Here is a 13,303-nt window from a genome sequence, read left to right on the forward strand (position 1 = left end):
TGCCCCTAACCACTTCTGCCTGCCAGCCTGATCACCCCCTAACCACCTAGTTGATGCTTAACTGCTCCCCTGCCAGCCTGTTTGCCCCCAACTTCCCTCCTCTGCCAGCCTGGTCCCTCTCAACTGCCTTCCCTTGCAGGCCGGGTGCCTCCCAACTGCCCTCTCCTGCTGGCCATCTTGTGGTGGCCATCTTGTGTCCACATTGGGACAGGATCTTTGACCACATGGGGGCAGACATATTGTGTGTTGGAGTGATGGTCAATTTGCATATTACTCTTTTATTAAATAGGATAGTGGCCTGGTGCACAGGTGGGGGCCAGCTGGTTTGCCCTGAAGGGTGTCCCGGATCAAGTGGGGGTTCCCTTGGGGCATGGGGCGGCCTGAGTGAGGGGCCTGTGGTGGTTTGCAGGCTGGCCATGCCCCCTGGCAACCCAAGCAGAGGCCCTGGTATCTGGAATTTATTTTCCTTCTACAATTGAAACTTTGTAGCCTGGAGCAGAGCCAAGCCTGCTGCTCCCTCCACGGCCGGCAGCCATTTCTGTTGCAGTTAATTCACCTTCTACAATTGAAACTTTGTTGCCTTAAGCGGGTGGGCCCAGACAGGGTGTGCGGAAAGATTTGCTTCCCCTGTTGCCGGGGGCAACCCTGGCCTGCTCTCTCAAGCTCCGTTCTGCCGCCATTTCTGTTTGAATTTGTTTACCTTCTATAATTGAAACTTTGTAGCTTGAGTGGAGGCTTAGGCCTGGCAAGAGCAGGCGGAAAGCTTGGCTTCCTCTGTTACCTAGGAAACCTTGCTCTCTGTGGCTGTAGCCATCTTGGTTGGGTTGATTTGCATACTTGCTCTGATTGGCTTGTGGGCGTGGCTTGTGGGTGTGTTGGAGGTACTGTCAATTTGCATATTACCTTTTTATTAGGTAGGATGCCTAGCACTGTTTCTAGCCATAGTAATTGCCTATGTATAGCTTAACTCTTATTTCACAGAGCTGTTATGAGAAGTCAGATAATATGTATAATTTTGATGCAAATTCAAAACACAACATGTTAATTATTTTCAATATTACAAACTATGTAATGCAGACATCTAAAGACATCAAATTTACACTTTGAATGGAAGAAAAGCAGATTTTACTAAACATAATTGGTATACTCTCACCATATCTCCTCCACTTGATAAAAACTCTATCAGAGAACATCCTAAAATTCCCAAACCTTGAACTATTTATTATCTATGTAACTATGAAAATTTATACAAACTACAAATACAATATGGTGGGCTTTGATTATAGTTGATATTTGAATCCAACACCTCTTACCAAGACCCAAATGAAACTCTTAGCTGAAAAACAGGGAATGGTCCCTGAACTGGATTTTTTTCTATTAAGATTCAAGTTTTGCATATCCTCTTCTTAATATTCCATGTTATTCTTGTTTAATAATGGTGACCATGGGTATAGTTGCAATACCAGGTTATAATTAGCAGAAAATCTTTGATTTCTACATCTGTAATACCTTAAAGTTTGCATTTTATTTAAATGCAGCATATATTTTTCAGTGTGTTGTTAGGTATGGAGGGTGAAGTGATTGAGCAGATGCTTCTTCCAATCTGCTTCTGTTAAACGTGTTGTATAGGATCTTTCCTTACTTTGAAATGTTGCCTAAAATTGGAGTGATGTTGTTGTGTACTAGTAAAATTGCATAGTCTTTTAATATTTATTGATGTAAATTGTCAAAAGAAAGCCATTTTTCTGCCCAAATTATTTTTATTTGCTTTTGTTTATTTAAAATAGGTAAATTTACAGTTTTCACACTTTTTCAACAATAATATTATAACCAAAACCATTTTGGGGATCGACCCAATTACTTCCAGTTACTATAAATTAACTGAAGTAATTTAAACTTAGTAAAACAATCGATGAATTCAGGAGTGGATTATTCAATTTAGTTGTAAAATGATTAACTGAATAAGATCACATTTAAAATGTTTAAAGAGATAATATGTAACTTCTATGTACAAGTATTTGTAAATCATCATAATGAATAAACATTCTTCTTGGTTAGTCTTTCAAGGAGGATCAAAATCAAAGAAAATAATAAACAGTTTCTGAATGTTAAATGCAGGAATTTCTTTCCCCTATATCAGTAACCCCTCTCCCCCTTCAAGAACAAAAGGGGAAACTGTTTGAAATCTAAAAATAAATACACTTAAGACATGTAAAGAACTAGTGTGCACAATCTTGAATTTTTGTCATCTTAATCAGCAGGAATGCAAGAAGTAGGTTAACATCAAAATCTGAAATTCAAAAGATATAAACTAGGCCAAAGAGCAAAAACCTCTAGTCTTTTGATAGCATTTTAGCTGAAACACTGAGTGAGATCCATTCTCCTCTCCCCACCAATAAGTCCAGAAAAAGAAAAAAAGAAGTGATGAGTAAATGTTTTCAACTTTGTAGGCAGCTTGAGGTATTTTATTTTTTAATTGGTATTTGATAAACAAATTTTTAGAACATTATTGCTTAGAAATAGAACTACAAAAACTAAAAGAAACTATTTTCTAGTATCTACTAAAGTTATATATGCACTCATTTTCTTTTTATCACTGTTAAGTTGGCAATGTTAACTTTTATTTTAGTTTGGAAGGAATTGGGACATTTGATAAGTTCATGAGAATGTGCTTCTTAAGTAACAAGCCCAGTCAATGCAGTGGGAATGGAAGGTCAATTTGATATCCATGCAGCTTCAGGGCAAGAAAATGTTTTTAAAATCCTGAATTATAATCATTTATTCACTCTAAAATCTAAAACTGCTGTTTTAAAAATACAAAAAAAAAAATAAACTGTATGAAAAGAGAAAATTATCAGATAGAATATTTTAAAAATTACTTCATAAAATATAATCTACAGGTATCTGGTCAACTTCTTATAATGTGAATGTAGATAGTTTAAAAATAGAAAACCTCTAAGAAGTCTAGTAAATGATCCTTTATTGATTTGTGTCACATCCTTTTAAATATTTTGTCCTTTTCATTATATATATATATATATATATATATATCACAAAACTAAGACAATAATCACAAAATACTCCTTTCCACTACCCCTCTTCTTAAATTCAATTTCTGTAGAATTTGCCAGATGGTACTATGACATCTTAATAGACTTAAATGTCAATTCAATATGTTATTATTTCCAAAAAGTTTGCTTTTCTTTGTTTTTGCCCACTGCACATGGCACCCAAACCTGTTATTACCAATTTAGACCTGAAAATTTAACTCTGAGATTTACTCAATATCTACAGGGTCACATTTCTCCTGGTAGAATTGACTATGCATAAACTATTTTTCTTAATGATTTGTGACATTCTGAACAACATACCTTTTTTTCCGGGTGACAGAAATAATTACAGGCAAGTCATTTTTCAGAATTTACATCCATTTTAAAGAAAACTAGTTAATAATTTTGGTTCTCTGAAAATTTAAAGTGGAGCTGTAATGGGAAAAAAACATCAAAAATAATTAAGAAAAATGAGTCTCTAGATCAAAAATAGAAAATAATTCATTTTGTAAAGATTGTCCCATCTTACTTTAAAGCTCTATCTATACATTCAGTCTAGAGTTGGAGTGCTAACCTGGTAATAAACCATGCAATAAATTTTCTGTTTATGTAAAAAGTGTAATGGAATTTTTATTAGAAATAGAGGAACAATAAGTATAATGTGTCAGAATCCTGGCATTCAAATTAAAGCCAAGTAAATGATAAACTTATAAATAATAAGGGAACAAGACAATAGCACAATAGGAAAAAGTATAACCAAGAGATTTGCTTGGCAGTGTCTATTAATCACCCTGCCAAATCACCCCTTACCTCAGGTTTCTCAGGATCTGGTTATGTACTTCTTTCATAATAAAAAAAAATTACCACATCTCAGATTATTAAAATTAAGCTCATTTTAGAAGTAACAAATAGAAGAAAAGCATAATTTTAAGATTTAGACTTTCAGCCCAGCTCAGTGGTTGAGCGTCGACCTATGATGTAGGACAGTGGTTCTCAACCTTTCTAATGCCGCGACCCTTTAATACAGTTCCTCATGTTGTGGTGACCCCCAACCATAAAATTATTTTCGTTGCTACTTCATAACTGTAATTTTGCTCCTGTTAATGAATCATAATGTAAATATCTGTGTTTTCCGATGGTCTTAGGCTCTACAGCAGCGGTTCTCAACCGCTAAGACCATCGGGAAACACAAATATTTACATTACGATTCATAACAGTAGCAAAATTACAGTTATGAATTAGCAACGAAAATAATTTTATGGTTGGGGGTCACCACAACATGAGGAATTGTATTAAAGGGTCGTGGCATTAGAAAGGTTGAGAACCAGTGTTAGGAGGTCACTGTTCAATTCCTAGTCAGGGCACATGCCCTGGTTGTGGGCTTGGACCCCAAAGTTAGGTGCATGCTGGGTTGTTCTGGGTAGCCTCAGAAGGACTGTCCCAGGGGCTGGGGTGGAGTGGGTGTGGGTTGCTCTGGATCACATAGTCAGAGCTCTCCTGTGGCCTGGAGTCGGGTATGGGCTGGGTTACTCCAAGGGTGAATATCCTGGGCCTGGGGTGGAGTGGGGGCATGTTTCTCTGGGTCGAATAGTCCGCACTGTCCTGTGGCCCAGACTGGGGCACACAGTGGGTTGTTCCAGGTCGCCCGGGCAGCAGGTTCTGGGCCTCTGGATGGAGCAGGCACCAGATGGCTCTGGGTCAGACTGGTAGCACGGTTCTGGGGCCCAGAGTTGTGGCAGGTCCCCCTGGTTTGCACTCACTGCTGGATGCTGGGACACTGGGTCCCAGCAGACTGGTGAGGAGGCCTGGTGTGGGAGGTCACTCTGGCGAGTGCTCACTGCAGACATCTGGGAGCCTGCCAGGAGGTACTGTACCACTCACTGCCGGGGCACGGTGGTGGTTCCACATGGGTTATGTCTGACAAGCAGAGTTCTCTAGGTGTCCTCTGCCCTTCCTTATTGAAAATTGTCTTCTCAGCTGTGTCTGATTTTTTTAATTCTGGGTGGGTCTTCTCCAATTTAGTTGCTTTTCTGGTCTGGCTCCAGAAGGAAGTACACGACACTTCTGCCTATTTGGCCACCATTTTCTTCCCCATTATCTTTTTTAAAAAAAATCTCTATTGCTGAAAGTATTACAGATGTCCATTTTTTTGTTTTTGTTTTTTTCCCTCCCATTGAACCCCTTCTTCCTGCACCCGGCCCTCTCAAGCCTTCAACACACTATTGTCTGTGTCCATGGGCTATGCATATATGAATATAGGTTCCCCAGTTAATCTCTCCCACCCAAACCCCCAACCCCCACCTTCCCTTTGAAATTCACCAGTCTGTTCATGGTTCTGTGTCTCTGGACTATTTTGTTCATCAGTTTAGTTAGTTCATTAGATTTTGTTCATTAGAGATCCTTCATTTTTTACAGGCACGTAGTATTCCATTTAAGTATTTTTATACAAATTTTAATTTTTCATATATTTTGTGCACCTTTGTGTTATTTTTATAAAACATTTAATGTATCCTGGCCAGTGTTGCTCAGTGGTTGAGCATCAATCTATGAATCAGGAGGTCATGGTTCAATTCCTGGTCAGGGCACATGCCCATGTTGCAGGCTCAATCCCCAGTGTAGGATGTGCAGGAGGCAGCCAATCAATTATTTTTTCTCATTATTGAAGTTTCTATCTCTCTCCCTCTCCCTTCCTATCTGAAATCAATACAAATATATTTAAAAACAAACAAAACATTTAATCTAGTTTTGCTATAATTTTCTTTTGTTAAATGTATTATTTCCCTGTTGAGACTTCAAAGTTATTATCTCACTGGTTACTGTGTTTCATTTTTCTGGGCCTATGTACTCTCAGGCATAGTAAAGAAAATTAGTTAACTTTTTAAAAAAATTTATCAATTGTTTGAGTATTAAATGTTTATTTAGCATAAGTATGTGTACAGATATTTTTTTTATCCAATTTGACTTTTTATGTAGTGCATTCAGAACCAGGATGAGTGAGCCATACCCTGGATTTATTGAACATTCACTTTATCACTAATATACATAACATTGTGCTACATACTGGGAATATGAGCTACACAAATTGGTAAAGGAACATATATGTTCACATAATTAATTTAATTGTAGGTAATTTTTCATGAGTATTAATTATATCAGTGCTATAAATAAAGAACTTGGGTAAAATGAAGAAGAAAATGGTTAGTTTTGAGTAGCATACCTTGGGAAAGTTTTATAAAGCAAGAAGAATTTGAATTAAGAATTTAGATAACATTTTGGATAATGTCAGTTCTCTCATTTAAAGTTGGGAATATTGAGTATACCAAGTCCCACAGAGCCAGCTTATAGAACAGTAAAATTTCTTGTGTGACAGTGAAATAGAATGCAGACACTTTGGATTCAAAGGCAATTTCCATAACTATACTATACTGTGTCATATAAAAGAAAACATAGATAATAAAAAAACATTTTTCTTCTCACTGGTACACAAATTTTACAGTAGCTTTATTTATGTAAAAAGTGTAATGGAATTTATTTATGTAAAAAGTGTAATGTAGCCTAAAACGAGAAACAGTACAAATTTTCATCAACAGTTTAATGGATAAACAAAGTGTAGCATCCTCTCTAATGAAATGGTAATATGCATATTAACCATCACTCTGCTACATAAGCCACACCCACCAGCCAAAGTCATGCCCACCAGCCAATCAGGGTGAATATGCAAATTAACCCCATTCAAGTTGGCTACAGCCACAGAGAGCAAGGTTTCCCAGGTAACAGAGCAAGCCAAGCTTTCCATAGCCGTTGCAGGCCTAAGCCTCCACTCAAGCTACAAAGTTTCAATTATAGAAGGTAAACAAATTCAAACAAATGGCGGCAGAATGGAGCTTGAGAGAGCAGGCCAGGGTTGCCGGCGGCAACAGGGAAAGCAAAGCTTTCTGCACACCCTGGCCGGGCTCACCCGCTTAAGGCTACAAAGTTTCAATTGTAGAAGGTGAATTGGCTGCCACCCCGGAGGGAGAAGCAGGCTTGGCTCTGCTCCAGGCTACAAAGTTTCAATTGTAGAAGGAAAACAAATTCCAGATACCAGGGCCTCCCCTTGGGTTGCCAGGGGGCATGGCCGGCCTGCAAACCACCACAGGCCCCTCGCTCAGGCCGCCCCACGCCCCAAGGGAACCCCACCCTGATCCGGGACACCCTTCAGGGCAAACCAGCTGGCCCCCACCCGTGCACCAGGCCTCTGTCCTATCTAATAAAAGAGTAATATACAGATTGATTATCACTGCAACACACAATATAGCTTCCCCCATGTGGTCAAAGATCCTGCCCCCATGTGGACACAAGATGGCCACCACAAGATGGCCAGCAGGAGAGGGCAGTTGGGAGGCACCCAGCCTGCAAGGGAGGGCAGTTGTGAGGGACCAGGCCTGCAAGGGAGGGCAGTTGAGAGGGACCAGGCCTGCAAGGGAGGGCAGTTGGAGGTGATCAACCCTGTAGGAGAGGGCAGTTAGGGGTGACCAGGCTGGTAGAGGAGGGAAGTTGGAGGCAAACAGGCTGGCAGGGGAGCAGTTAAGCATCAACCAGGCTGGCAGCGGAGTGGTTAGGGGGTGATCAGGCTGACAGGCAGAAGCAGTTAGGGGCAATCAGGCAGGCAGGCAGGCAAGCAGTTGGGAGCCAGCAGTCCTGGATTGTGAGAGGGATGTCCCAGATTGGAGAGGATACAGGCTGGTCTGAGGGACAACCCCCCACCGTGCACGAATTTCGTGCACCGGGCTTCTAGTAATCATATAATAAGAAACTTCTTGGCAATCCAAACTGTGGATTCGCACAATAACATAGATGAATCTCAAAAAACTTACTTTGAGTAAAAAGAGTAAGACAGAAAAGCTAACATACAGTAGGTTGCCATTTAATATGAACTTCTAAAAGAGGCAAAACTAATATAAAGTGATAAAAGTTATATCAGTGTTTACTTGAGGGAGGTTGATTGCAAGGGGCATAAAAATTGGGGGGGGGGTGACAGAATGTTTTACATGTTGTTTATAGTGGTGTTACAGGAGCATATTCTTTTGTCAAAACTCAGAGAATTATACACTTAAAGGGGCACATTTTATTGTATGTATAACATACTTCAATAAAGTATTATTTTTAAGACATGGGTTATAGGTTTTCCATATAAGTCCTCAGACTGAAGTTACATAAAGCTTAATTAACATTAAGCACACATGCAAATATTTCCATTATATGAAAGCAATTGATTGTGCTACAAAGGGTTCAGTCAGGAGAATGTCCTATAAAATCTGCCAGTTTAGCATGAATGAGTTTAGTATTTGAGCTTTCTGAGATAAATACATCAAGAGTACCTCCATAAGGAAATACAATTCCTATCTCTGCTGACATTTAATAAAATACTTAAGCATAAAATCTGGCACCCAAGGTAAATCTGAATGACCCCTTAAAATGACACAACTCTACAAGCTGGATTTGGGGGATGGCCAGGCTAGCTCTTGGCCTGTACAATCTGAGCAGGCACCATTCACAAGCCCTAGGAGAATGGTGCAAGATATGTGAATGAAAGAAAGCCTGTGATGTTGTGCAAGGCTATAGTAGCCTTTCCACCTTTTTGTTAAATATTCTTGAAAATATTCAGACCAAATATGCCAATATTCAATTAGAAGAATGCAGTTCATTTATTTATGACATCTGCTCTTTTTTTGCCTAGCAATACCTTCCCTCCCCTAGTTTTGGTACTGATTTTATTTGAGAAAGTATTTGCCCTTGTATACCCAATATTCTTTTGTGAATATCAATTAAGAGACCCATGACGAGACAACTTCCCTGACCAGGGTCTGACCCAGCTGAGTCATAAGCCCATCAGATTATTTCTTGGGACTCTGAATGGTGACTATAGCATCCAAGAATGACCAATTTTGAAGTACATATTAACCATCCTGACACTGGATCCCAGTAGCATACCCTTGGTTTTTCCTGCCCAGATATGTGATACTCTTTTGCTTTCTGACTCAGGTATTTTAGCTTTTCTGTGACTAGCCTTATCATTTTTTGCTAAATCAGTTAGAGTTGTTTTTTATTGCTTGCAATATAATCCAGCAGATATAACACAAAACTAAAAAATACAAAGGAAGTAGACAAAGCAGAAGCTTGCTTTAAACTTGGTCTGGCTATGGGAGACCTGGCTTCCAGTCCTAGCTCCACTACTTGCCAGCTGTTTGACTTGGTCCATGGGCAGGTCATGGCTACACATTAGTTTACTAATCATTAAAATATTTCATAAATATTTCTTGAATGCCTTGTGTGTGTGTCAAGCAAAGACAATCATAATACGGTTTGACATAGTTTTAAAAGATATTTATGTCCCATAGGATTTTTAAAAGAATCACATGAAATGAAGTTCATGAGAGTATGTTATCAGGTATAAAATATTATACCATATGGCTTCAAATGTGAACTATACCAATATTTAAATAAGAGTTAATACCTATTCTTTTCAAATTTTTTAATAAAACTGAGGATGGAGGATTGCTTCCAAACCCACTTTACTAGGCCAACATTACCCTGATATTAAAACCAGACAAAGACACTGCCCCCTCAAAATTGCAAGCCAATATCCCCAATAAATATAGATCCAAAAATCCTCAATAAAATATTAGCAAATAAAATTTAACAATGAATTAAAATAATTGTATGCCATGATCAAGTGAGATTTATTCCAGGGATACAAGGAAGTTCAACATCTGCAAATCATTCATTATGATGATACACCACATTAACAAGACAAATGATATAAATCATATGATCATCTCAATAGACTGAAAAATTCAACATCCATTTATAATAAATAAATCTCAAAAAACTAAATATAGAAAAAACATACCTTAATATAATAAAGACCATATATGACAAACCCACAGCTAATATCATACTTAACAGTGAAAAACTATACGTTTTACTTCTAAGATCAGGAACAAGGCAAGGATGTCCACTCTTGCCACTTCCAAACAGTATTTGAAGTTCTAGACACAGCAATTAAGCAATAAAATATTAAAAGGCATCCAAATTGGAAAGGAAGAAATAAAACAGTCATTATTTGCCGATTACATGATACTATAGATACAAAACCTTAAAAACTTAACAAAAACTTTATTAGAACTAATGAATGAATTCAGTAAAGTTGCAGGTTACACAATTAATATACAGATATCAGTTGCTTTTCTATAATGAACTATCAGAAAGAGAAATTAAGAGAACAATCTCATTTACAACTAACTTCATAAAAAAGAATAAAATATCTAGGAATAAGTTTAACCAAGGAGAGAAAACACTTATAATATGAAGACTATAAGACAATAAAAAATTTAATAAAAATGTGTACAATGCTCTGATTGAAATAATTAATATTGCTAAAATGGTCATAATATCCAAAGCAATCTATAGATTCAATGCAATGACCATCAAAATAACAATGGTATATTTAACAGAACTATAACAAAGTATTCTAAAATGTGTATGGAACCAGAAAAGACTCTAAAGAGACAAAGCAATCTTAAGAAAGAAGTACAAAGCTGGAAGTATCACACTCCCTGATTTTAAGTTATAGTAATCAAAACAATAAGGTGCTGACACTAAAACAGACACATAGATCTATGAAATAAAATAGAGAGCCCAGAAATAAACCCATTAATACATTGTCAGTTAATAATGCAAAGGAGGCAAGAATATACAAAGGGGAAAAATAGTCTTTTCAATAAATGGTGCTGGGAAAACTGGACAGCTACATGTGAAAGAATGAAATCGCATCACTATCTTGCACAATGACAAAAAAAATCAAAATGGATTAAAGACTTGAATGTTAAACTTGAAACTATAAACTCCTAGAAGAAAACATAGGCAGTATGTTTTTTCACATTAGACTTAGCAGTTTTTTGGCACCAGTCTCCTCAGGCAAGGGCAACAAAAGCAATAATAAACAAATAGAACTGCATTAAACTAAGAAGCTTGTGCACAGTGAATGAAGCCCGCAACAAAACAAAAAGGCAACCTACTTAATGGGAGAAGATATTTTGAAATAATATATGTGATAAGGGGTTAATATCCAAAATATGTAAAAAACTTATAAAACTTATTATAAAAATAACCCAATTAAAAATAAGCAAAGGACTTTAATAGACATATTCCCAAAGAAGACACGCAGATGGCCAACAAGTGCATAAAAAGATGCTTAACATTACTAATTATTAGGGAAATGCAAATGAAAACCAATATGAAATATCACCAAACAATAGTCAGAATGCCTATTATCAAACAGCAAAATAACAAATGTTAGCAAGGATGTAATGAAAATAGAACCCTCATTCATTGTAGATGGGAAAGTAAAATGGTGCAGCCACTATCATAAAGAGTATGGTGGGTCCTCAAAAAATTAAAAATCGTTCCTTGTATGATTCCATCTTGTGTGTCTGTTCTGTGGAACAGAAGTAGTTTATCTTTGTCTGCCTTCTCTCCCACCTATGTGTCTGCCACCACCCCTTAGAAGATTCGATGGACATGGACATGAGCCCCCTTAGGCCCCAGAACTATCTTTTTGGTTGTGAACTAAAGGCCAACAAAGATTATCACTTTAAGGTGGATAATGATGAAAATGATCACTAGTTATCTTTAAGAACATTCAATTTAGCTCCAGCTGGTTTGACTCAATGGATAAAGCATTGGCCTGCAGACTGAAGGGTCCTGGGTTTGAATCCAGTCAAGGACACATGCCCAGGTTACAGGTTCAATCCCCAGTGTGGGGTGTGCAGGAGGCAGCTGATCAATGATTTTCTCTCATCATTGATGTTTCTATGTCTCTCCTTCTCCCTTCCTCTCTGAAATCAATAAAAATGTTTTTTTTTAAAAAAGGAACAGTCAGTTTAGGGACTGGTGCAAAAGATGAATTGCACATTGTTGAAGTAGAGGCAATGAACTATGAAGGCAGTCCAATTAAAGTAACATTGTCAACTTTGAGAATGTTTGTACAGCCAATGGTTTCCCTTGGTGACTTTGAAATAATACCACCTGTGGTCTTAGGGTTGAAATGTGGGTCAGTGTGGTTAGTGGACATCACTTAATACCTGGGGAAGAAGATGCAGAGTAAGAAGATGAAGAGAAGGATGATGTGAAACTCCTAAGTGTATTTGGAAAGCGTTTTACCCCTGGAAGTGGTAGTAAGTTTACACAGAAAAAAAAGTAAAACTTTCTGCTGCTGAAGATGATGAGGACAACAATGATGATGATGATTTTGAGGATGAGGAAGCTGAAGAAAAGGCTCCATTAAAGAAATCTGAGATATTCCAGCCAAATATGCAAAATCAAACCAGAATGAAAAAGACTCAAAATGATTAACACCAAGATCAAAAGGTCAAAAATCCTTAAAAAAAAAAATAGGAGAAAATGCATAACACACCCAAAGGACCTAGTTCTGCAGAAGACATTAAAGAAAAATTTGCAAGCAAGTATAGAAAAAGATGGTTCTCTTCCCAAATAAGAAGCCAAGCTCATCAATTATGTGAATAATTGTTTCTGGATAACTGACCAGGAGGCTATTCAAGCTCTCTGGCAGTGGAGGAAGTCTCTTTAATAGTTTAAACAGTTTGTCAACCAGTTAACTACCACGCGTCCAAAACGGAAACCATCCCCACAAGCTATGATATTTTGAATTTAACTTAAAAAATCAATTTGCAATCCTATCTAATAAAGAGGGGAAACCCTCACACCATTGCAAAGATGGCAGCGCCCATAGCCAATAAGGAGGGAATATGCTAACTGACTGTCCTGCCCCAAAGATGGCAGCGCCCACAGCCAATAAGGAGGGAATATGCAAATTGATGCCCTGCCCACAAAGATGGCAGTGCCCATAGCCACAAGATGGCAGCGCCCAGTCCCTCAAGAGTACCCCAGTCCCCTCAGCCCCCCAGCCACCCAGGGCCGGCCCGAGGTGCAGGTAACCAGGGCCAGCCAAGGCTTGCGCTGCTAGCAGTGGCAGCAGCAGAGGTGTGATGGGGTGTCGCCTTCCCCTGATCCACAGTTTGCCTCCCGCCCCTGAGGGTTCCTGGACTGTGAGAGAGGGCAAGCTGGACTGAGTGACCCCCTCCAGTGCATGTATTTTCATGCACCAGGCCTCTAGTTAATATTATAAAAATAAATATATTACTCACCATTCGGGTGTTCTTGAATATTTTCAGCTAACAATTCTCACAAAA

The 13,303-nt window shown here is 38.2% G+C and overlaps 1 pseudogene; it reads left to right on the top strand.

Annotated features, from left to right (window-relative positions):
- The window catches only part of LOC103296802 (nucleophosmin-like), a 95,509-nt pseudogene extending 82,828 nt beyond the window's left edge, over nucleotides 1–12,681 (top strand).
- The last annotated feature ends 622 nt before the right edge of the window (nucleotides 12,682–13,303 follow it).

Source organism: Eptesicus fuscus, chromosome 1, assembly GCF_027574615.1.
Source record: "Eptesicus fuscus isolate TK198812 chromosome 1, DD_ASM_mEF_20220401, whole genome shotgun sequence".
In the NCBI taxonomy this organism is placed as follows: Eukaryota; Metazoa; Chordata; class Mammalia; order Chiroptera; family Vespertilionidae; genus Eptesicus; species Eptesicus fuscus.